This window comes from Ciconia boyciana, chromosome 1 (assembly GCF_034638445.1).
Source record: "Ciconia boyciana chromosome 1, ASM3463844v1, whole genome shotgun sequence".
In the NCBI taxonomy this organism is placed as follows: domain Eukaryota; kingdom Metazoa; phylum Chordata; class Aves; order Ciconiiformes; family Ciconiidae; genus Ciconia; species Ciconia boyciana.
This window is the reverse complement of record NC_132934.1, coordinates 65,861,825-65,883,085: the sequence shown is the minus strand read 5'-3', so window position 1 is coordinate 65,883,085 and position 21,261 is coordinate 65,861,825. Positions and strand designations below refer to the sequence as shown.

Genomic DNA, 21,261 nt, shown 5'->3' with positions numbered 1-21,261 from the left:
GGATGCCTCTCCAGCGGCCCGAGCTCTGCAGCCGTGGGACCACACGGCGCTGAGCCGGGCGGCATTGGGGAGCCCCCTGCAGCTGGTGGAGCCGCGCCGAGCCACAGCCCCAGCCCGGAGGCCCCCAGCCCCTCCTGCCTTCACTCCAGCCGTGGGAAGCAGCGAGCTGCTGGAAGCGGGCCCTGCCCCGAGACCTCTGCCCCTCTCCTGTCGGAGGGAGGGACAGTCCCAAGGAGTGCTCCTCGCTTTGGGCAGGGCTGACTCGTGCTCGCCGTGACTGAACTCTAATTAAATCTCCCGAAATCAACGTGCACAATCAAACACCCGCGACGTCGCTGGGAGGGAAAAAAGTAACAATAACAATAACAATAACAATAATAATAATAAGGGGAAGAGGAGGCCGGCATTGTCCCTTTTGAGGCTGCTGATCATCTCGATTAATGAATATTAACATATGATAAGCGCCAAGGTCTCGGAGACAGCCCGTGGGAGGTGCAGGGGGTGGCCGGGGCTGAGGCTGGGGCTCCGTCTTGCAAAGGACGGGGCAGCCAGGCTACAGGGGTGGTGGTCCCCTGCCCCGGCGTGGCTACGCCTGCGGCGGAGCAGCCCCTGTGCCAGATCTCATCGGAGTTGCCCGGATAGCTGCCTCCTAACTCTGCTGTGAAGTCCAGGCAAAATTTTCTGTAAGGGCTGAGAAACCAAGGGGCAGACGTCAGGTCCCAGCTGCCTTGATGCTCGTGAAGAGCTACAAGTGATCCAACCTTTAAACTCTGTGAAAGTGCTTTCAGGTAGAGAAACACAGACTTGTGTAACACTGAAGCATGAGTACCTCCAAAATTCAGAGCTCCCCACCTCCAAAATTAGCCCTGCCACCCAAGGCAGGGGAAATACCCACCCCAAGGCCGGGCAGAGTATTTCCAGAGTCCTTCTACCCTGAAGGCACATCACCCTCTCGAGGGTCAACCCGCCCCTGAGATCCTTCCAGGATCAACAGCTAAATGTATGCAAGTAGTATAGGAAGGTCCTCTGCCTCGGGCAAGCCCAGGCCAAGAAACACTCTCTGCAAAGTGAAGGGGTTGTTGGAGTGGAGAGGAGTGGTTGGGCTGTAGCTCTGTCGGTCCTTCAAGAAGAGAGATGGGGCAGGGGAGGCCAGGCAGGCAACAGCCAGAAGCCGGGGTCACCTTCATAAGGTGCACCCCTCTCTCCACTTATCACTTCCCACCTATTATTTTTTGGACAATAGATGAGATGGGTTCCCCTCGCCTGCTTCCAAGCCCGACAACCCCTATCTCGAGGGAAAAAGCATCACTCCAGACCACAAATCAATTCCGGTCCAGGAGAGAGGCAAACAAAGACAAAGCAAACCTAAAGGTGTTTATATCTAGATTACTTCCATCGAACTGGCAAGTTCCCTTAAGCAAAGTAAATACTTCTCAGCCTAATGACTATTAAGTAAAGGTTTACACCCAAGGAGAATTAACTCTTGTTCGCAAAATGTATCTGTTTCCCCTAATTCGTTTGTCATTGTGCTGGGGAAGGAGCTTTCCATGAATATTTCAGCACAATAATCAGTTTAAAAAACTAAACTGGATTTAGTGTAACAACATTTTTCCACAGTGCGCGAAGACTCCGATGACTGCAACAATCTAAAAGCAAGATCTCTTTCTCTCTTTCACCTGCCGTACGTCACTTTAGACTTACAGCTATCATGGAACTGTGAAAAAAAGTAACCAGAAATAAAGAGGAGAGCTTTGCGGGGAAAGATGGGGAAGAGGTAACTGAAAAAGAAAAAAAATCGTTTCTGATGTGCAAATTGTAGATAAAGACTTCTGATGAGGAAGAGGGGAGTGTCTGATGAGGAAGAGTGGAGAGTGTGTTGAGAGATAACAAGAACCAGTAATTTCTATTCAGCAAAGCCACCAAATCAGAGAGCAGTGCTGATCTTATTGGAGGAGAGCCTTCAACAGCAACTAATCCTGTCATATTGAAAGAAAATTGTAAATGTTCTCTGCAGAAATTGCCTGCCCATTGCAGCTAATCGAGCCCACTTCGCGCTCACACACCCCCACACACCACACACCCCCCACACCCCCGCAGGCGGGCAGCAAGCGGCCCCACAGCCGCAGCACCCCAACAAGGACATTCACCCGAGATGCTTACCTAGGCGCCCCGCTTCCCTCCCTCGCCACCACCCCCACGAAGGTGGCAGCTTGCCCTCATTTCCTCAGAAGCGCTGGGGGAAGTATGAATTATTACCAGCTCACTTATGAGTCCCAGCTTCTGCTATTTTTAATTTTTCCAGTTTTGTCTAAACCGTTGAGCCAGGTTTGATAGCACTATTGCTCTAAATTTTTTATTTTCTTTTTCAAAGCTCAACTTGGCTGAACTGAAGCAGAGATTCCCAAGGGCCAGAGCCACGGAGGGTGTGCGTGTACATGCGTGTGCCTGTGCGTGTGGGAGGGAGAGAGCGAGCGAGGGAGAGACAAAAACTCCATCAGCCCGGACAATGCCACCTCTTGTTTAAAGCTTCCAAACTGTTATTCTTTCCCCCCATTATCACGGTAGCGAGTAATCTGTCTTTCCCCCTCCCCAACCCCCCTCCCTCCTCTTGGAAGATATGGAAGAGAAAGATAAAGCGGCTGCCTCTGGGCTCTGACTGCGCGCAGCCCGCATGCCTCTGCCGCCAGAGCCGGCGCGACTCCGCAGCCGCCGCTCGCAACGAGCCGCTTGCAGCGGGATGGGATGCAACTTCTGGTAACTGGATCGCAGGTAGGAAAGCTTTGGGTTTTACTGACGTTTCCTCTCTTTTTTTTTAATTGCCTTTTTCTTTCCTTCCATTTATTTCTTTTTTTTTTTTTTCCTTTTTCTTTCTCGTCCTCTACCCTCCGCCCCTTCTTCGCCGCACCTAGGATTTCATCCGCTGCTGTCATAGGAAGGCTCCCGCCAAGAAAATAATGTCCAAGAAACGAGCTTATGTTTTGCTTCCTGGTAGAAGGAGCAGAACAAAACATAGGGAAACTTTTGCTGAAAGGGTCCATAGAGGTGCGGGTCACCAGGGAAAGGCAGCGAGAGGAGAGGAGGCAAAGCGATTGCCCCCAGCACAGAGCCTTCCTCTGTTGAGTTACAGTTGTGATATTAATCCCAGAATCGAGTCTAGCATGGTATAGCGGGGAAGGAAGGACGCAGTAGCCTGATTTAGAGAAATCCTCTCATTTTCCAAGCGCTGTCCACAGGTTTTTTATATAAATGCTGCATTCCGACACAGGGACATCTCCCGGACTACCCTTCCCAAATCCCGCTGTGACACGTTTGTCGACGACTCCTGCAAAATGTCACCAGGAGCGGGAGCGGAGCCGTCCCCGGGGAGCAGAGCCTGCCTGCGGAGCGCACGGGCTGGCGGGCGGGAGGGTAGAGACGGGGCAGGGGGGTATCCCTGCCCTGCCGGGGACCATGCAGGGATGCGGGGTATAAGGGGAGGAGGTTTCCGCGGTGTCAGTGCGGTCCCTCGCCCCTCAGCATCCCTCCCGGGGAGCGTGCGCCTGCCCGAGGTCGGTGCCCGTCCGCGCTGCCTCGGGTCCTGCCGCGGGGAGGGGGAGCGCGGGCGCGGGGCGCCGCTGGAGGCGGGGAAGGTATGGGGTTTCCCCGGCTTATTTCCGAGCCCACTTCCCTGGCTCGGTGCCCCTGGGGTCCGGTCCCTGGCGCGGCCAGGGAGCAGGGTGCGGCGGGGGAGGGTGCTCCAGGGCCGGGTCCGGAGCGCCCGGCTCCCCCGGCCACGACTGAGCCCCTGGCAGCCGAGCCGGTCCCGGCCGTGCCGCCGGGCTCCTTTTCCTTTCGCCCGTGCCGCCGCCACCGGGTGCTTGTGGCCAGAAGGAGCGAGCTGATGCCTTGAGAGGCAGCTGAGATCAGGCTGTGGGAGAAAAACTGCCTCCCAGAAACAGCTCTGGGTCGCCGAGGTCCCCAGAGTCCAGCCATTCCGGAGGCTCTGGAGGGGCAAAGTGCTTTCCGGGCTGCTTCTTCTCGGGCAAAAGCCGACCCCCCCATCTCGGGCCACTCTTCGTTTCGCGTCTTCCCACCCGCCTGCCCCCTCGCCGTGCTCGCCGGCTTCCCGCGGCTGCCCAAGTGCCAGGGCGATGCCCCGCGGGGGAGCAGGCGGGCGGGAAGCGGCAAGGACGGCCTCTCCCCTCCCCTCGTCGCCCCGCAAGGCAGCCGGGCCGGAGGGCCCTGCCCCACCCGGCGAGGAGCTCCCGGAGGGCGGCTTTGCCTCCACAGCGCGGCCCGCTGCCAGCTCCGAGGGGAGGCTGCCAGGGCTTGTAACTCCTTCCCACGGGCCTAGGGGTGCGTCCCTACCCCTTCGCTGGGGAAAGGACAAGGGGCTCTCCCTCCCTCCCCCATAAGATTGGTTTTTCCTACTATTTTCATGTGCTAAAGTTCCTTTAGGGAAAGGAGAGGTAGCTTTTTTTCAGCTGGAAGAGGACACTGGGGGAGGGGTGTTATTTGCAAATCCTTGTTGCAAATCCAGCCAGAATAACATCTCTTCCCATTTTTATGTGTCAATCAGTGTGTTTGCACACATTGTCCCTATCCCTTAAGGAAGATCTTGCCTTTGCAGAAGGGAAAAAGGCAAGGGGGAAAAAAGGAGAGGGGCCAACCTCTGCTTGACAGCCTGCTCTTGCAGTTTCGGGGGGGGGGGGACGGGACGACGACAAAAAAAAAAAAATACACCGACAATGAGGAAGGTTAATACAGGAGGTTAGAAGTATGCACGCTGTCTGCTTTTATGGTGTTGCATCGCCTGCAATCACATCCCCTGTCTAAATACACACCAGCCTTGATCGTATGGTTTATGACACCAGCCACTCTCAGTGACTTGTCTATTTAACTGTGTTAAGCTACACAGAGTACGCTCCCTCTCTCCTTTAGGCTCTCTTTGATTATAACTTTGGTCGAACCTCCCCTTTGCAGGACCCCTGGACTGCAAGAGCAGCCCTGTTTGCTTTTGCATCAGGAAAGCAAGAAGCGCAGTGGCCTCACTGACTTGGCAAGCATGTGTCCCACCAAGCTGCCCTCTCTGCCCCTGCCCGCAGTGCTCCATGATTTCTGCATTGCAGTCCACTCGGGAAAGGGGCTCAGTACCTGGGGAGGGGGGTCTAGGATGTCCCCAGGTTGCTTTGGACAGAGGGCAAAATAATAAAAAGGAGAGGTAATGCTCTTCTCCCATCCAAACCCAAGATTTTAAGTAATATCCTCTACCCAAAAGGTTGTAACTCTGCATCTGGGCAGAGCCTGGGGAGATGTGGACCATGCGTGATCGGGAGTGTCCTGAGGAGGTGGAAGGGGCGGCAGCCGTTTGCCCAGGAGGGAGACCAAGACACAGAAAGAGGGAAACTGAGGCCACCAGTGAAAAACAGCATCTGTGAATAAAAGCATATTTTTTTGCCTGCATGTTCAGTCCTGTGCCTTACTGTCATTTTTTTTTTTCACCTCTGGGCTGAATCCCTGTGTGTGTTTTGTAGCTCTCAGTTGCTCTAAGTGCTAGGATCTTTCAGCCCATCAGGTGTCTAATTCAATAGTCTTTTGAGGACATCTACTATGAAATCCCCCACTGTTGTTGATACAGTCCCAGGCCGTTACTTTGCCCCACTTCACTCCTGTAACCCACTCACCCGTTCACCCAGACTTTCTCTTTTCCACTAATATCATGACCTACATGCAAAAGACTTATTTTCTGGTCCCGTTTCCATAGCAATGCAGCATGGGGAACGCAGACAAACCAGTAATAATGAAGCAGATTCCCTTTCTGTGAAATCAAGACCTCTTTGAAAGTTGAGTTCAATTTAAGGGAAAGTAGGGATCCTCAGAGAGTTGGATTTCCAGCCCAAAGCCCAGATCTCCGCGCCCTCTAGTGCCAGAGGCAGGCGTGAGAGAGCATCCCCGGGCACAGAGTATGCGAGGGCTTGATGGCAAATTACAGAGGAGGGAGAGAAACAAGTGGTATGAGATAAGGACATTCCTCCCAGTGTCTGTTTCCAGCCAGCTCTTCCCTCTTCTAAATCCCAAGCTGCAAAAAAAAAAGGCAGGTTCAGCTGATCCTGGTTTTGTCACCCAGAGGCTAATGCTGCAGGTCTTGTGGGGTGGGTTAAACTATGGAAGAATAGACAGGAAGAAATTAAAGCTGGGAAGCCCAGTCTGTATCTAGCCATTTATTCAAAAATTTTGGATCTCTCTGGCTTTGAGCTTTACAGCTTGCAGCAACTTGCAGCTAATTCTCATAGATTTGAAGGCACGGAAGAGGATTACTCACTTGTGAAAATGCTGCCCTGACCTTCTATGGGCTCTTTGGGTGGGTGGATGGGTGGACAACAGTAATCAGGCTAAGGAAAGCTGAAGGGGCTTAGATCCAGCTCATATGAATGACAGGGATAACTTTTTCACAAATGCTTGTAGCCTTAGATCTTTAAAAGCTTAAATTGTATGGTAGCATTGCAAGCCCTGTTAAATCTGAGCCTGGATTCTCATCTCTAAGAACCAGGCTGCACAAAGGACCAAGCACTGAGAACTGCTGTAACTAAATGAGACAATTAGCACACTCCCCACACACCACGCTAGCCATCTTTTCCAGTTCCTATATTTCAGCAAAGATAGCTTTCAGTTTTGCCAGGGTCTCCATGGCATTTCCTGGGTTGGAGCTGCCCGAAAGATGCAGTTATGGACTTGCTTGTCCTCATCCCACCAGCTGAACACCAACCGCCTGTGCCTAGCCAATTGCATTCCCTAGCCCTCCGTACCAAGCTGAGTGGGGATTGCCTAGTGACTTATCCCACTGCACTGCCTTCCTACATCTCCCTGATACAAGTGGGCAGAATTAAAAGATGAGGCCACCCCTGGAGTTTTATTAAAAGGCTGCATCCCTTTCCCATGGGCCCTGGGCTTGTTTCTATGTAAAGATGCTTTAGGCTGCAGAGCTGCCTGTTGTTTTGGACCGTCTGTCCTACCTTTAAAGCTGTATCATTACCTATATCTAACACCAACTGTTCCCTGTAGAGAGAGATGCATATCAGCAGGTGTTCCAAAGAGACATCTCTCATATAACTTGATTTTAAGTCCCAAGAGGATGGGACATGGTGAAGTGAGTTTCATCTCATTTCCATCAAGCACTTCCTAAAGAATGCTTGCCAATGAGACTAAGACACATAATGGGATTTCAGTAGTCCATGTGCTTCATGTATTCATTTTTAAGAATATGATAAGGATAAAACAAAACAGACCACCACTTAGGGCCAGCTGCTTTGCTGAGAGCATTCTGCATGTTTTCTTTTTGATTAGATGATCCTCTGATTCCTGTCTTTCCAGTATCTCTTTTGACTCCATGGGCTAGATTCTGATCTTAATTACATTCTTTCAAATCAGGGGTGATTCCACTGACTTTATTACTTCTGGTTTATTCTAGTGCGATTGAGCTCAGAACTTGACTTTCACAGAAACATAGTAAGTGGTGTAATTAGAATATGCCAGTGTTTTGACAACTGTTTATGGAACAGCACTGTTCTGTCAGCCTCTGCCGAAAGGGAAATGCAGTGTGATAATGGGCATTGGGAATAGCATGGGGCACCTCTGACAGTGATGACAATAAAGATCTCTACGAGAGGCCGCAACACAAATAGGTGAGAAATTCTGTAAACTAGCATCTCCCAGGGTTTTCCTCAAGCTCTCAGAAAATCTTTGAGTAAACTGTGGGCAGGTGTGGGTTTTTTTAGTTTTTTGTTCTTTCTTTTTCTTTTTTTTGAGAAAGAGGTGGAACAAGACAATATCTTCATAGATCTTTCTTCTGAATCATTGTGAAAATTAGTGGTGGAAACCAAGGAGATAAAATAAACCCAGTCATTTAAAAGAATTCTCTTGCTTAGTAATTTCTCTGGGTCAGGATTCTCAGGTAGTCTGAATAAGTAAAGCTCTCTTGATTTTGGTGGAGATAGAATGATCTGCAAATTCTGAGGATTAGACCCTTCATTTTTATAATCCATTCCAGCATGTGAGAAATAAAAATTAGCAAAATCTGTCCATGGGAAACAAAAAGTTTCTGGTACAGCCCATAGCATTTTCATAGATTCCTAAGAAATTTTCTCTCGGCTTTGCAATGAATTACTGATGTCTGTTTTATACTCATCTATCTCATATTTAGTCAATTAGAAAGCAGAATGGTCATATATTGAAAATTATTCACAGATTTGTTCATGAATAATGGCAACAAGCTCATTCCACTATGATTTCTGAGGTCATTCAGTGCAAGCCGGTGACCAATGATTTATACATGAAAATATTCATACATCTCAAAAGTTTCATGAACATTAGCATGAATAATTAATGGAAATCGTGTTATTTGTTATCATTACTCATTATTTTCCTATTCAAAAAGGCATCAGTCATCCAGTTAAAGAACATTAGAACATAATGATTGCAACATTAGATCAGGCAGGTATTTTGTCTTGTCCAGTATAGTGTCTCTATCAATGCCCCTTACCACATGCTTCAGAGGCAGGTGCAGGGAATGCTGCCCTAGATAAGTGCACTGCCCTCAAGTAAAATGTTTTAATACCCACCAGCTTGTGTTTGCTCACTGCCTGGAGACCATTTCCAAATGAAAACAGATATCTGCCTTCCTTACCAAATGGAAACCTCTAGTGATTCTAGACAAACTGCAGATACACTCACTGGCCAGATAAGCAGCTAATACAGTTTTGCCTGCCAGTAAGTTCACTACCTTAGTGATAGCTTGTAGCAGTGAGTTCAGTAGGTTAATTACATATTTTCTTGGGAAAACCACACTCCAAGCAACCTTTGATCTATTTAAATTAGTTGTCTTTCAATGCTATTGCTACCTTTCTGTTATATGATATGAAAAGGCCAACAGGAGCACCCAGTTCATTGTATAGGTGCCATTCATTTACTTAACCATGAACCCTCTTGTTCTTTTCTTCTCCCAGACAGTCCCAGGGTTCCCAGTCACTTTGCATGTCTTAAAAACTACTAATTCTTCTATCTCCTTTTTTGGTGATGGATTGACCAATATGGACACTGTTTTCCAGGTGAGGACTATTGGCTTATACAATAAAACTGTTTTCATTTTTACACCTTTTACTCCTTCTATGCACTAAGGGAAATTTTATTTTGTTTGTTGGGTTTGGGGTTTTTTTTATGACCACTTCTGTAATCGAGCAGTATTTGCAACTGGGTCCACAGTGATGCTGATATCCTTCCTTGAATGGTCACAGCTGGCTTAGAATCCAGGAAGGTTTTGAAGTATTTCATTCCACCTGTGATTGTTCTGCATTGGCCAACATGTATTTCCATTTGTGATCTGAATGCTAGGTTCACCCAACTTAATTAGCATACTCTGAAATACTTCAGTCCTTATTCCCTTTTTCTAACAGCAATAATTTCAGTAAAGAAGTTGTATGTCCTATAGAATCTTGGACAATCCAACTGTTAATCTTTTTCAGTGAAAAATGATCATTCATGTGTAGTTCCTGCTTTCTCTCTCTTAAACAGTTTCCAACTTGTAATAATAAGCTACTTATTCTATGGTGACTTAAATTCCTCAAAGAAAATTTGTCAAAGAATTTAAGAAGATATATAAATACCTATATATACACACTCACCCTGTTGTTTTTCTTGGTCTATTAGCTTGATGCTTCAAAGAATACATAGAAGAGACAACATTTCTTTGAAAGAAACTGTGACTTTTTTTTTCTCTCCTGTATGTAATTCTAGTTTTGGTTAGTTTCAATCAATTTACCTGGAAGTAAAATAAGACTTTTCAGTATAAAATACCTAAGATCAATCCAGTGCCTGTCCTAAAGATAGGTATGCTAGCTGCTACCCTCCAGTCCTTCTGTAACGTATCTGACTTCAGTGACAGCTTACGTATTTTTGCTATCAGCGCAGCCACTTCATTTCAAAATGCTTTCCAAAGCCTTGCATATATAACCATGAGGTCCTTGTGACATGCTGCTATTTAGTTTATCAGTTTGTTCCAGTGTTTCCCCTTTCAGCGTTTCACATTCTGATGGCTCATGTCCTTTCTTGTCTTGAAAAAAATAGGTCTAGTGTGGACATTGGCACAGCATGGTTTGCAGGGAAGATTTATCCAAATGAATCATTCAGAACCTCTGCAAAGTCCTTTTGCTCATTAATTATTCCCATTACCCCCTGGATGTGCAGCAGATCCCATTGGTTCCCTCCTAAACTGGGTGAATTTAAGACCTTTCAGAAATGTCCTGCAGTTCTCCCTTCTGCCCCCCCCCCACGCAAGCTCTTGTCAGTTAACGCATCTTTGTCCCTCTTCATTTACAGCTGACATTTTGTTTGTGTTTTATTAGAGTTTCCCTCCCTTAGCCAGGGGCTTCACCAAAGCTGAAGTGTCATTTCCTGAAAGCTGGTTGCTTGGCTCAGACAACCTCTTCGACCTTAACATTTCACAATACCATTTTTTTTTTCCTATCTTGCCTTTTAGTTTGCTTTCTGCATGACTTCACTGAATCAGACACTGTCTGTTAATACACCTGTTGTTCTGAATCTATGGATTTTACGTTCTTTTTCTTCCATTCTCTGCTTTTCTTTTTTTTCTCCTATTCTTTTTCTACATCCAGTACTTTTTAAGCAGTTCACTAGTTATTATCAGTTTTAACCTCACGCTCTTAATGTAGTAATAAGTTCATTACTATTCAGTGGCTTGACTGTATCATTTGTTCAGCTACTGAAGACTAAGTTAAGAACACATTCTGTTAAGTTCTCCAGTTATTCTAGAAATCACTTAGAAATTATTTTTTTTTAATCTGTTTGTACCAGTTGACCTACCAATGTACAGGTGGGTGAAGTCACTCATGATTGCCATTTTATTAGACTTAGTTGCCTCTTTGCTCTCTCTCCATATAACCCATTGAATATGCCAGACATTTCCTGGACTAAGTGTGTTAATGCTCTGTGCAAGCATCAGGATTTAATTAAAGAAGGATATTTTCATACTTAGCACACTGGACAGAGACCAAGGCGATCACGGATAAGCTCCTGACCATGCCACTAGCTTCCTGCCTGAACTTTGACAAGTTCCTGTGGCCTGACACAAACCCTGCTCAGGTCAGAGACAAACCCTTGTTACCTTTGGGTAGGCTTTGGCTCAGCTTCCTGAGGTGGGGAGAGTAACTCTTCCTGGTCTCACGACAGTGTTGTGAGGATTCACTCGCCGCAGTTTGTCAGGTATTGATGTTCAGCTGTGGTGCTGCCACATGAAAACAGGAGCAGACAGACCCCATCCACAAGGGCTTTTTTTGCACTGGGGTGTTAGAGAGTTGAACCTTTTGGAGCCAATTATCAGGAAAGTTTTTGTCTGGAACAAAGGATAAGCTAAAATGTTCAGCATCCCTCCAACAAAACGGTACTGAAGCTTCTAACTGCTCCAGATCTTGGTGAGGAGTAAAAGGATAAAATGACTAACATGGGCAGTTTTACATGGAAGAAAGTAGATCTCATAATCTGGTCTTATTTGAAAAAAAATGAATGAAGAGAGAAATAAATTGAAGGCAATGTTTAAGGACTGGATCTAGGTCTGGGGTTTAGTCAGTTCTGTGTGTTTTCGGTTTAGTCAGTGTTCAGTAGGGGTAAAATTGTCAAAGTAGGATTTACAACGCCATGACCTCACTCTGATCATACACTGCATCACAGTTGTTCGCAAAAATTATAAGGACTTGCTGGTCCTCCTGCTCCCCCCTGCCGCAGCACTTATTTCTTATGTAAAACAGAGTTAGTGGACTCTGAGAGCAGGGCACATGGATAGAGCAATGTCCACGTGTGGACAGAGACAGTACACTTTTCTCCTTCACCATTACCTAGGGTCCTTGAGGATTTACATTATCATTACTATGGTAGATTAAGTGTAGTGCTTCACACTTCATTTGATACCAAGGCCAGATGATGGATTAAAAATGGTTGCCCTCGAGAATTTCTTTCCTACGGGTCCAGCAGCATTCTGCCATGGTGGGAAATTCAGTTTACTCCATTTTATACATAATATTGCATGACAGTAAATTAATATATGGGTGGAAAATGAAGGCAGATGAGGGCTGGTGGTGGGAACCTTGGGGAGGGGCTTGGTATGGAACAAGCACATGGACAATTTGCTCCTCACTGAACTTTAGAACTGTTGCTCAACATGGATGTTGGGGGAGGACTGGCTTTTACGGGAAGGGGACTAGCCAGGGAGATAGATGTCTTCTCTGCTGTTCCTTTTCCATGCTTAGGCTAAGCTGCAAACTGATCTCCTGATCCGTTACTGGTATCTTTCACCCACACTAATTTCAGTTTTCTAGCAGTGTATTCTCAGCTGATGAAAGCTGTCAGAATATGAGTGGCATGAAAGGAGAGGCCATCACCAAACAAAGAGCTATATTTAACCTGGCAATGTCATGCCTTCTCAGGTCTGACCTTGAGCCCTAGCAGTGAGGATATAAACAGGGGATCTTGGTTGTAAAGTTTCTTCCTTTAGCCAAATATGGAAGGCTCTTAAATATAAGGAAAACCAGGGAAGAAGGAAGGTAATACAAGTTACCCTTCTGCTTTTGACATCTGTGATAGCCAGCAATGTTAGCTGCCACTAGAAGGAAAGAATATATGAAGGGCTCACTGTTAAATTCTCATTAAAAATGTCTGTTTGATGTCTGTAAGTCATTTTCACAATCTTATCCACTGGGAGTAAATGTAGGTATCTTTACTGAAAGATTTTGACATCAGAAGCAGTTTCCTGTGAAGAATATCCTACTGTTATTATTCATTTTGCAATGTGATTCAGTAAAGGGAAAAAAACCCAAAAGTATACAGTTGGAAAGAAACAAGGAAGGAAAAAGAAAGAAGATGAAGAAGACCATTTGGTCTATTTCATTTGTAGAAAGCTTGTAACTCTCTATTCCTTTCTTTAACACAGAGTGAGACTGTATATCTCCTAGTTTGAAGCACAGGGGAATGCAAAATATCTGGCTTCAAAAACCCCAGATAACTCAAGTATTGCCATTTTTTTGAATGACAAATTTGACAACTAATATTCCACATTATTGTCTCTAATGTCTCATAAAAATCAAAGTGGGGTGTGGAAATAACACATAACTAAAAAGATGAGGAGCAATTTTCTTATTACTTCTGTTGGACAATAGTGACAAAGGCTAAATTCCTGGTTTCACCACATATTGCTGATGTGACCTCGGACAAACTCAGCAACCTCTTGTACCTCAGTTTCTAACATGGAAATTGTATAAAATAACATTTGCATTCTCACATGTTTTGTCTGCCCTTTCTTTTTAGATTTTAAAGTGTTTGGCAGAACTTCTGTAACAGTCTGCACAGAGGAACCTTACCTAAATTTGGGCATCCATAAAAAGAAATGAATGATACAGTATCTTTCAAACATTTTATTATTTATATGTTAAATATAAATATATTTAAATCATTTTATTATTTATATGTTTTTTATTCCATATGAAAATTAGCTTATAACATGGACCTAATCTTTCTCTTCTTTAGAGAGTAAGAACCTTTCCATTCACCCCTGGTGGTTGCTGGTACAGGCAGCTGTACATGGGATACTTTTCAGCAGCCTCTATCTGGAGTGCGTCCATGATAGATCTCCTTAAACCCTGAAAGCATTTCTGCCCCTGCTAGTGCTGCAAGGGTATAGAGGAACTGGGAAAGGTACACAGGAAGGTGAGAAAGATGGTGAGAATTACCTGCCTTCCAGAGAGGAGATGTTCTATAGAATAGGACTCATCATCCTAAAATGATATGACTTACGAGGAATACATGTAGGTCTAAGCAACCTTGAAGAGAGGAAGAAGGTGAACAAGGGACCATTTCATTACTTTCACAATATCAGACCCAGAGCTCTCAGGTGGATATTAACAGGCATAAATTTAAAAAATCATAGCGTGGTTGAGCTGTGGCTCTTACTGCCCTATGATATTTTGCTGATTCCAAAGGTATAAATGAGTAAAAAATGATCAAACTAGACAGATTACTGCAAGAAAAACACTACCAAAAGCTTTGTAATTCAAATAAAGTCACAGGGTCAGGGAGCCCCCCACACCACCAATTGCTTTAACCTAAGAAAGGTATGCTGGAGTAGTATCACTGTATGCCTGTCCCCTTTGCTTGCTCTTTGCTACCAGCCACTTTTGAGAGAGGACAGTGGGCGAGCTGGCTTAGGGAGAGCTGATCTTGCACTCAGAGTCTCACTTGGAGTCATCAGGGTAGCCGTCTTCTTTGGACAATGTTAAACCTGTTTTACTTTTGCTGCTCACCAGAAATTTGTTGTCCTTCTTGGCTAGGTGCTTATCAAAACAACCACAAGACACTTTGGAAAGCTGTTTAATTAACCTTGACTCACCAGAAAGACCTCCTACAAATACATTCAAAGATTCTTTGTTTTATTTGGTCATTGTAACAGTAGGAGAATTTTAATATACACGTGGTTTCCAGGCAGATCTTGATGTCAGCCACAGAGTGTACTTTCCTGTCCCTTACACTGTTTGTAACTCTCATATAACAGCCTGAGATAACCTCTTTGCAGACACACTTCTCTTTCAGCTTAATGTCTTCGTGTTCTCTTTATAGGTGTTTCTTTTACAGGAGAACAGTGAGTTGAGAAAGGGAAAATGTAGTCACAGCTCTGCCTTTAGTCTTTCTTCTCATTCAGTCTTCTACTTCCAACAAGTAAACTGGAACAAACAGCCTATACACACCAAAAATGAGGAAAGATGTGATAAACATTGAGAGAGACCTTTGCATCCCTGTAAACGTGACAGGAGAAAGCCTCCCTCGGCAGCTGCATGTATACAATTTCTTACCTGATTAGAGCAGACCTGTCCCTCCTAAATGCCAAAAGAGAGATGATTCCTTCTTCTTGCTTTTCACTTGAAAGCTCCAAAATCACAGCCTTCTCAAAGCTCTGTATCATTTCATGTGCTGTATCAGAATTTAGACAATAGCCTTTTAACTAGTGAGTCCTAGAAAAAAAAATGAACTTTACAGAATAGAAAACTAAAGCTGAACTTCTGGTGAAGGAGATACATCCCAAAGATAATCTCTGCTTTGCTGATGTCTTTTATGTCTGTAAGTGTTGGGGCATGGGTTCATTGGAAAGTTCTCTAGGTCAGAGTTTTCCTGTTATGACCGTGGTCCTGTAGGAATCACAACATCATTCTTTCACCTATGCAGGATTGCACTGTACTGCAACTACATGCCAATTTAAAGGCATGAACTTAAAGGTGAGTTGAAAAGCTTTGAAATGAGCAGAAGCCAAGCTTTCTGTTTGTTAAGAAACCCACACAACAGCAGTGTTAAAATTACATTTCCAAGCTCATAATAGCTGAGGCCCCCACATTTTCTACTGAGTAACTGTAAAAATGATTTCTGGGTGCTTTGCTTGTTTAAAAATCAAGCTGTTAGTGTGTGTTCTTGACTATGGCTTTAGAAATCCAAGTTTAGGTACAATATTTTTAACTCTAAGCCAAAATCTTTAACAAGCAAAGCAAAATAAATCTCAAGGAAAACGTGGGCTTGGTTCCATTCTATCTGGAACCTAATTTCTTTCCTTGCTACGCACAAGGTTGTAAAAAGCTGCAGCTCTGCTTGGGCTACATTTCAAAGCTATTTTATATACATATAGATGACTGCAAAATACCGAAGGCAAAGGAGAGCCAGGCCCATACCACAGAAATTAGCAATGCATTTTGTTCTGGAGGCAGTGCTTATGGATTTTAGAAACCAGTAAGCAACTTTGCAGGTAGATGATATAACATTACGGCAGGCCCCAGTGAGTTGGCGTTTTTCTCCTGACAAATATTTCAATAGCATTCTCCAAGTTATCCTGAAAAGAGGACAAGGGAAAGAAGCTAAGTTTGGGGACATATATCCTTGCTTTGCCAGGGTTGGCTAGGGAAGACACTGTTTCCAGCTGTTTGACAGTTTAGCACTGCCTTTCACCTGTAAGTCATCAGTTCCCATGATATATCACCAGATCTCTTTTTTTTTACTTTTCCCAACACATTTCAGTCATTTGGTGATTTCCTCAACATATTTGGTGATACATATGTGAACCAAATAAACAACATAAACCATGTTGTATATGTTCGTGTAATAGAAATTCCCTCCCACTATGGCTGGTTTGCACAAGCGATGTTGAGACAGGTTCACATGCATGAAGATTTATTAGTGGAGTCCATAGCTGATGGCCTACATTGTCTCCTACTATGAAAAACTGGGGAAAAAATAAGCCAGGGGAAAATAAAACAAAGAGGACAGACAGAAGGGAAAGCTCTCCTTGTAGCACTCAGCAGGGAAAAGAAGCAACCAGGGTTTCCAGACCTCTCCTGGACATCCCCTGCTGCGCAGCAGCTGGTTCCCCCCATAATACTCTTCCCACGGTAACTATAGTTTCCACTAGGACATGCTCAAACCCTCAGCTGGTTGTCACTGCTTACTGGTAGTGTTGATTGGAGCATGCATTGATCGGGGCAGTGGCTGCATGGCCAGTTGCTTGTGTGCATATGAACATTATCGTGTCCCTTGCATAAACCAAAAGCTAGAACCAAAATGTGGTGGAAGTGGGGAAAAAAGGCTGATTCTCTTGCTGGTGGCAATCACTGCCCATAAGGACCCACCACAGCAAGACTATTGGGCTGTGCAGGTGCAAGGCTATAGGGATAGCAGCATGACAGTAACAGCACAGGAACAGTGAGGGGAAATACTGCCCCAGGGGCTCTGAAGACATTGTTTCAGCAGCCTGGATGGGAGGGTACAGAGCTGTGATTGGATTTCATTGGATTTCAATCCTAGAAATCCAATGTGTTGCTGTTCAGGGACAGGCATTGGCTCTGGCTGCTTTGGACAAAGGGTGCAGTTTCTGAAGATTCACTCTTGCTGGAGGCTGTTTGAATCACCTTTCTTTGTGTGAGCTGGGGCACAGGCTGGCTGGCCACTTCCTTTCTCAAAGGGGTCTTACTGCTGGTGATTTGAATGAGAACCAACCCTTCCTCTCCACATCCCCTTTTTTCCCCTCATTGTTTAAGTAACAGTTGAAGCATCAAGTTTCCCCACTGCAGGTCAGCAGACAAGACCAGCTGAGGACATGTTGATTCTGTGCTAAGGATGATAGCATAACAAATACCTACAGCACAACTGGAAAGGAGAAATGCATCCTCTGCATTTCTTTTTCTGATACAGTTTAGATGCTATGTTCAGTTTGACTCAACTGGGAGGAGCAGAGACTCCTGATTGTACATCTTAGCAGGTGAAAAACTCTCAATTTAACTTTTATTCCAGCATGGGTAAATGGAAAAAAGAAAAAGGTCTTCAGCCCTTTCCTTCAAGGCATGAGGAGGCTGTGGTTGAGCTTGTTTCCTAACCCTCTGGCAGTGTCGTTAATGCAACACAACAATGAGAACAAGGAGAAAAACCCGGGAATGATCTCCTATTTGTTTTTGGTTGGGGCTTGGGGGTTTTGTTTGCTTGTTTGTTTGTTTTTTAAATTTATTTATTTATGTCACAAGAAGATCTCTGTACCAAGATTTCATTTGTTGCACCTTATTGCTTCATAAACTGATGAAGAAAACTAAAAGCACAACAGCCAGGAAGGAAGAAATTTTTGGCAGCTCAGCACATAGACAGAGAAGAGATAATAACTAAATAAAGAGGAATAATTTACTTATTTTGAAGATCTATTAAGACCTCTTTCATAGGGATCATACCAATTTATTTATTTTTGTGGCACTGACAAGCATCCCATCTCTTCAGCCTACTGTGCTCTGCCATGAAGCCAGTTCCTGCACTGCAGCATTAAGAAGTAATTATTACCCTTTACTGTGTAATGATTAGTTATTGCACAGGCCACGTAGAAGATTTCTGCAGTCGTCATGCCAACTCTCTCCTCTATCCTGATTTAACCCACTCTACCCTGCTGCAATGATCAGCCACGGGTGTGTGGGGGGGCTTTCAGGCTGTGGACATCCCATTCTGATTTCACTGCATCCTGGACACTAAAAGAGCACACAGTCTCACCTAGTGTGTTCCAGGCACAGGGATTTTAAAGACTGTTATCTCTTGCTCAGCCCGAGCTTCCCTGCCATGATCTGAGAGGATTAATATGTATCCTGAGTGCCAGACCTCTTGCTGCTCTACAGTGAACCCCTCTGGGTGCTTAAAGTGCAGCCTCAGAAGGAGCCTAATCCAGTCCTTGTCAGTTGGCAGCATGCTTCCTCTGATACCAGGGCTTGGCAAGCTGGGGCTTGATGGGTGTTTAGGAGACGTGAATGAAAGGAGGGGGAGAGGTGCTAAAACAAGGCAGCATCTCACAGAGAACCCAGATGCACTTATTTGCTTCGGTAGGAGCCAAAGTGTCTTTCCAGTTACCTCTCAGTGCTGCTGCTGCTAGGATCTTAACCTGGTTGTTGGTCCTTTTTTGGGGGAGAATTGCTTAGCTAGAAAGTGAGAACATCACTGCCTTTGCTTTAAAGTGATGGGTACGTGCCAGTGGGGAGAAGGGAGAAGGGCTGCATGTTATCTGCTCTCCCACTGTTCCTTGAACTCCAATGTGAATTGCACAGCAGGGAAAATGAGAGCTGGTCTTTGCTTAGATAAGCATTCTTCAAGCAAATTTACAAAATAATGACATAGCTGTTTACATTCCTAAAGGAAATTATGTACATGTCATCCCAGCTTTGGGTTCTGTCCTGCAGTCCTGCACACTGAAGGGTGCAGGACCAGACCCTTTGTAGCTAGCTCAGCTCATGAATAGCTGAGATTTGATACAATACCTATATTTAATGCTTTTTTTTTTTTTTCCTGCTTGCTGAAATTACTACCTACTGCCCCTCAAGGGGAAAAGAAAAAAAATCTGCAAAAAACCTCCACATTCTCCACAATAGAGTAGATCATGTCATGCAGTTGCTCTTACTGTTATTTATACATAGATGATTATGCTATCTGCCACACAGTGAGGAATGAAAGGCTTAATTGGAGAAATAATCTGAAAATCAAATCATTATTTTCTTGGTGTTTCTTCAAAGAATAGATTTTGCCAATATTGCTCCACATTTACTTTTTTTTTTTAAATAAACTATCAATCCTGTAATTAAACATCTAACTGAAGGGAGCAATATTTTTCTGAAAAAAAGTAAAAGATTTATTATTTTATGGAAAGCAGCACTCTGGTAACCAGAACTGATGGGAGACATGAGCAAAGGATGCAGAGAAGAGAGGAAAGTTTTTCTCTTCAGTCTACATCCAGTAGACTGAAAACAGAGGATTCGCTCAGTCAATTTCTTTCTTTCTTACTACTCTCTCTTCCATACACCTCTCCCTTCGACCATGCACTTCTCATCACTCTTTGAAAAAAGACAGCCTAGACAGACATCAAATGGCATCATCTGCTGTTGACTCAAGTATTCAAGTCAATCAGTTACATGATCACCTAAAAAGCCCCAGTCACACGTAGAGTTACTGTTTTGCTTGGTATCGCACATTCACTGTAGAAGAGTAAACTGTTCTGAACAGTTTGCAATCTGTCTCTTCTGTGGGGGTTGTCTGGTTGTTACCTCTGACCTCTCAGTCTAAGGAAGAGAGGGCAGGACACAGAAAGTTGTCAAGCTATAGGTGAAGAATAGATGTGGGACAAAACCACACAATTCTCTTATATCCCAGCCTGCCACCCTCCCCACCCAGCCTTGCTCATGTGGTCATTATGAGCTTGTGCCATCCTCTGGGGTAATGGTGAAGAAATCCGTTTTCAAGGAAGTCATCTGATCAAGCTGGTGTGCTGGAGCATAACGTCAACACAAATGGTTATTATGGGGACATAATTAGTAGGCTTCTATAGAGGAAAATGGCTGTAAACGATTGCCATTAACCTGAAAGATGTGAGAAATTCGCTTTCCAATAGCCTCAAGGACAGTTGTGTGAAGATGGGCTTTTCTGAGACCAGACATTCCCTCAGTCCTGAGTGACTGGTCACTGGTGTCATCAGACAGCTGATGCTCTTTTTTGCTTTCAGATCACTGAAAATAAAATGACCTATGTTGAACAATCTGTTAATTGTCATTAATTTGTCCATTGGATATTTCCCCCTATATTTTGAATTGTCCATCTGCAAGCGTGCTGGCTAAGCTTAGCAATCTGATTGTTTCAGTGATCATGTCAAGGCCAAGAGATTTTTCTAAGTTTTTCATGTTCAGCATTGAGAATTTGGTATTTTTTGCATGTGACTGTTTGCTTAACTCATGTGACATAGCTTCCCACCTCTAATTTAATGACCTGATATTTATAAGCAGAAGCTGAAGGTGCTTTAGATGGTGGGACAGGCAGATAAGCTGGCCAACAACTGTTCCCTTTTGCTCTAAGAAGGGCTCAAGAGCAGCATAGCTGAGGGGACAGATACCAAACCAGAAAGATCTTGGAGAAAAGACAAAACCAGAGGGGTGGGCTGTTCAGCAGGGGCTGTATTTATTGTCCCTTTTCCCACATCAGATACTTATTGCAAATCTCTGGTGGCTGACCATACCTCAGCTCGTTCTCGATGATGGCTTGCAGCAGGATCTTTTGGTTTGATACCTCTGAACGTAATGCTGATATGTTACAGTTTAAAGCTAGAGGGGGCATTATTTTGCATCGTCCACTTGTCTTATTAAAGGGAAAGGTAGGTGCCTTTAAAGAGGCATTAAGGCCAAATGCAGGTCCACGATGTGGGTATCTTTGGGGCAATGGTGAAACTAGAAACTAGAAACTGCCTTTGGGGACATTTTCATTGCTTACACCACGATTGCTGTCACACAGGACAGAAACTGTGCTGCATCTCCTCTACCCTGGCAGCGGCACAGGGTTCAGTCCACTCCAAAAGTACAAACCTGGTTGCCTGCGTGTGTCCCAAGGGAAAGTGTGTGATCCCAAGACAGGTCTGGCTTCCTTGGGAAGTTAATTTCTGACTTATGGTTTCCTTCAGTTCAGCATCTGGCTGCTCCATCATCCCCTTTCTTGAATGCTTTGGGCCTGCAATGCAAGCAAAGGGATTCCAGTCTTATGACATTTCTACTGTTTTAGCACTGCCTTTTTTTATACCACCTGCTGTCTCTTCTGCTCACTGTAGGCCAGCTGCTGCTGCTTTTTTACTCACTTTAAGTAGTACATCACTGTTGAAGAAACATCTCAGAAATCTTTGCCATATCAACGGCT

General features: G+C 44.7%; 1 protein-coding gene across 1 annotated transcript in view; it reads left to right on the top strand.

The window, feature by feature from the left end:
• Window positions 1-2,163: 2,163 nt before the first annotated feature.
• Window positions 2,164-21,261, top strand: part of CHRM2 (cholinergic receptor muscarinic 2) — a 100,245-nt gene continuing 81,147 nt past the window's right edge. Inside the window, exons 1-2 of the mRNA XM_072849669.1 lie at window positions 2,164-2,242; window positions 2,372-2,769. The gene's annotated coding sequence lies outside the window, so the exon portion shown is untranslated. The remainder of the gene's footprint in view (window positions 2,243-2,371; window positions 2,770-21,261) is intronic.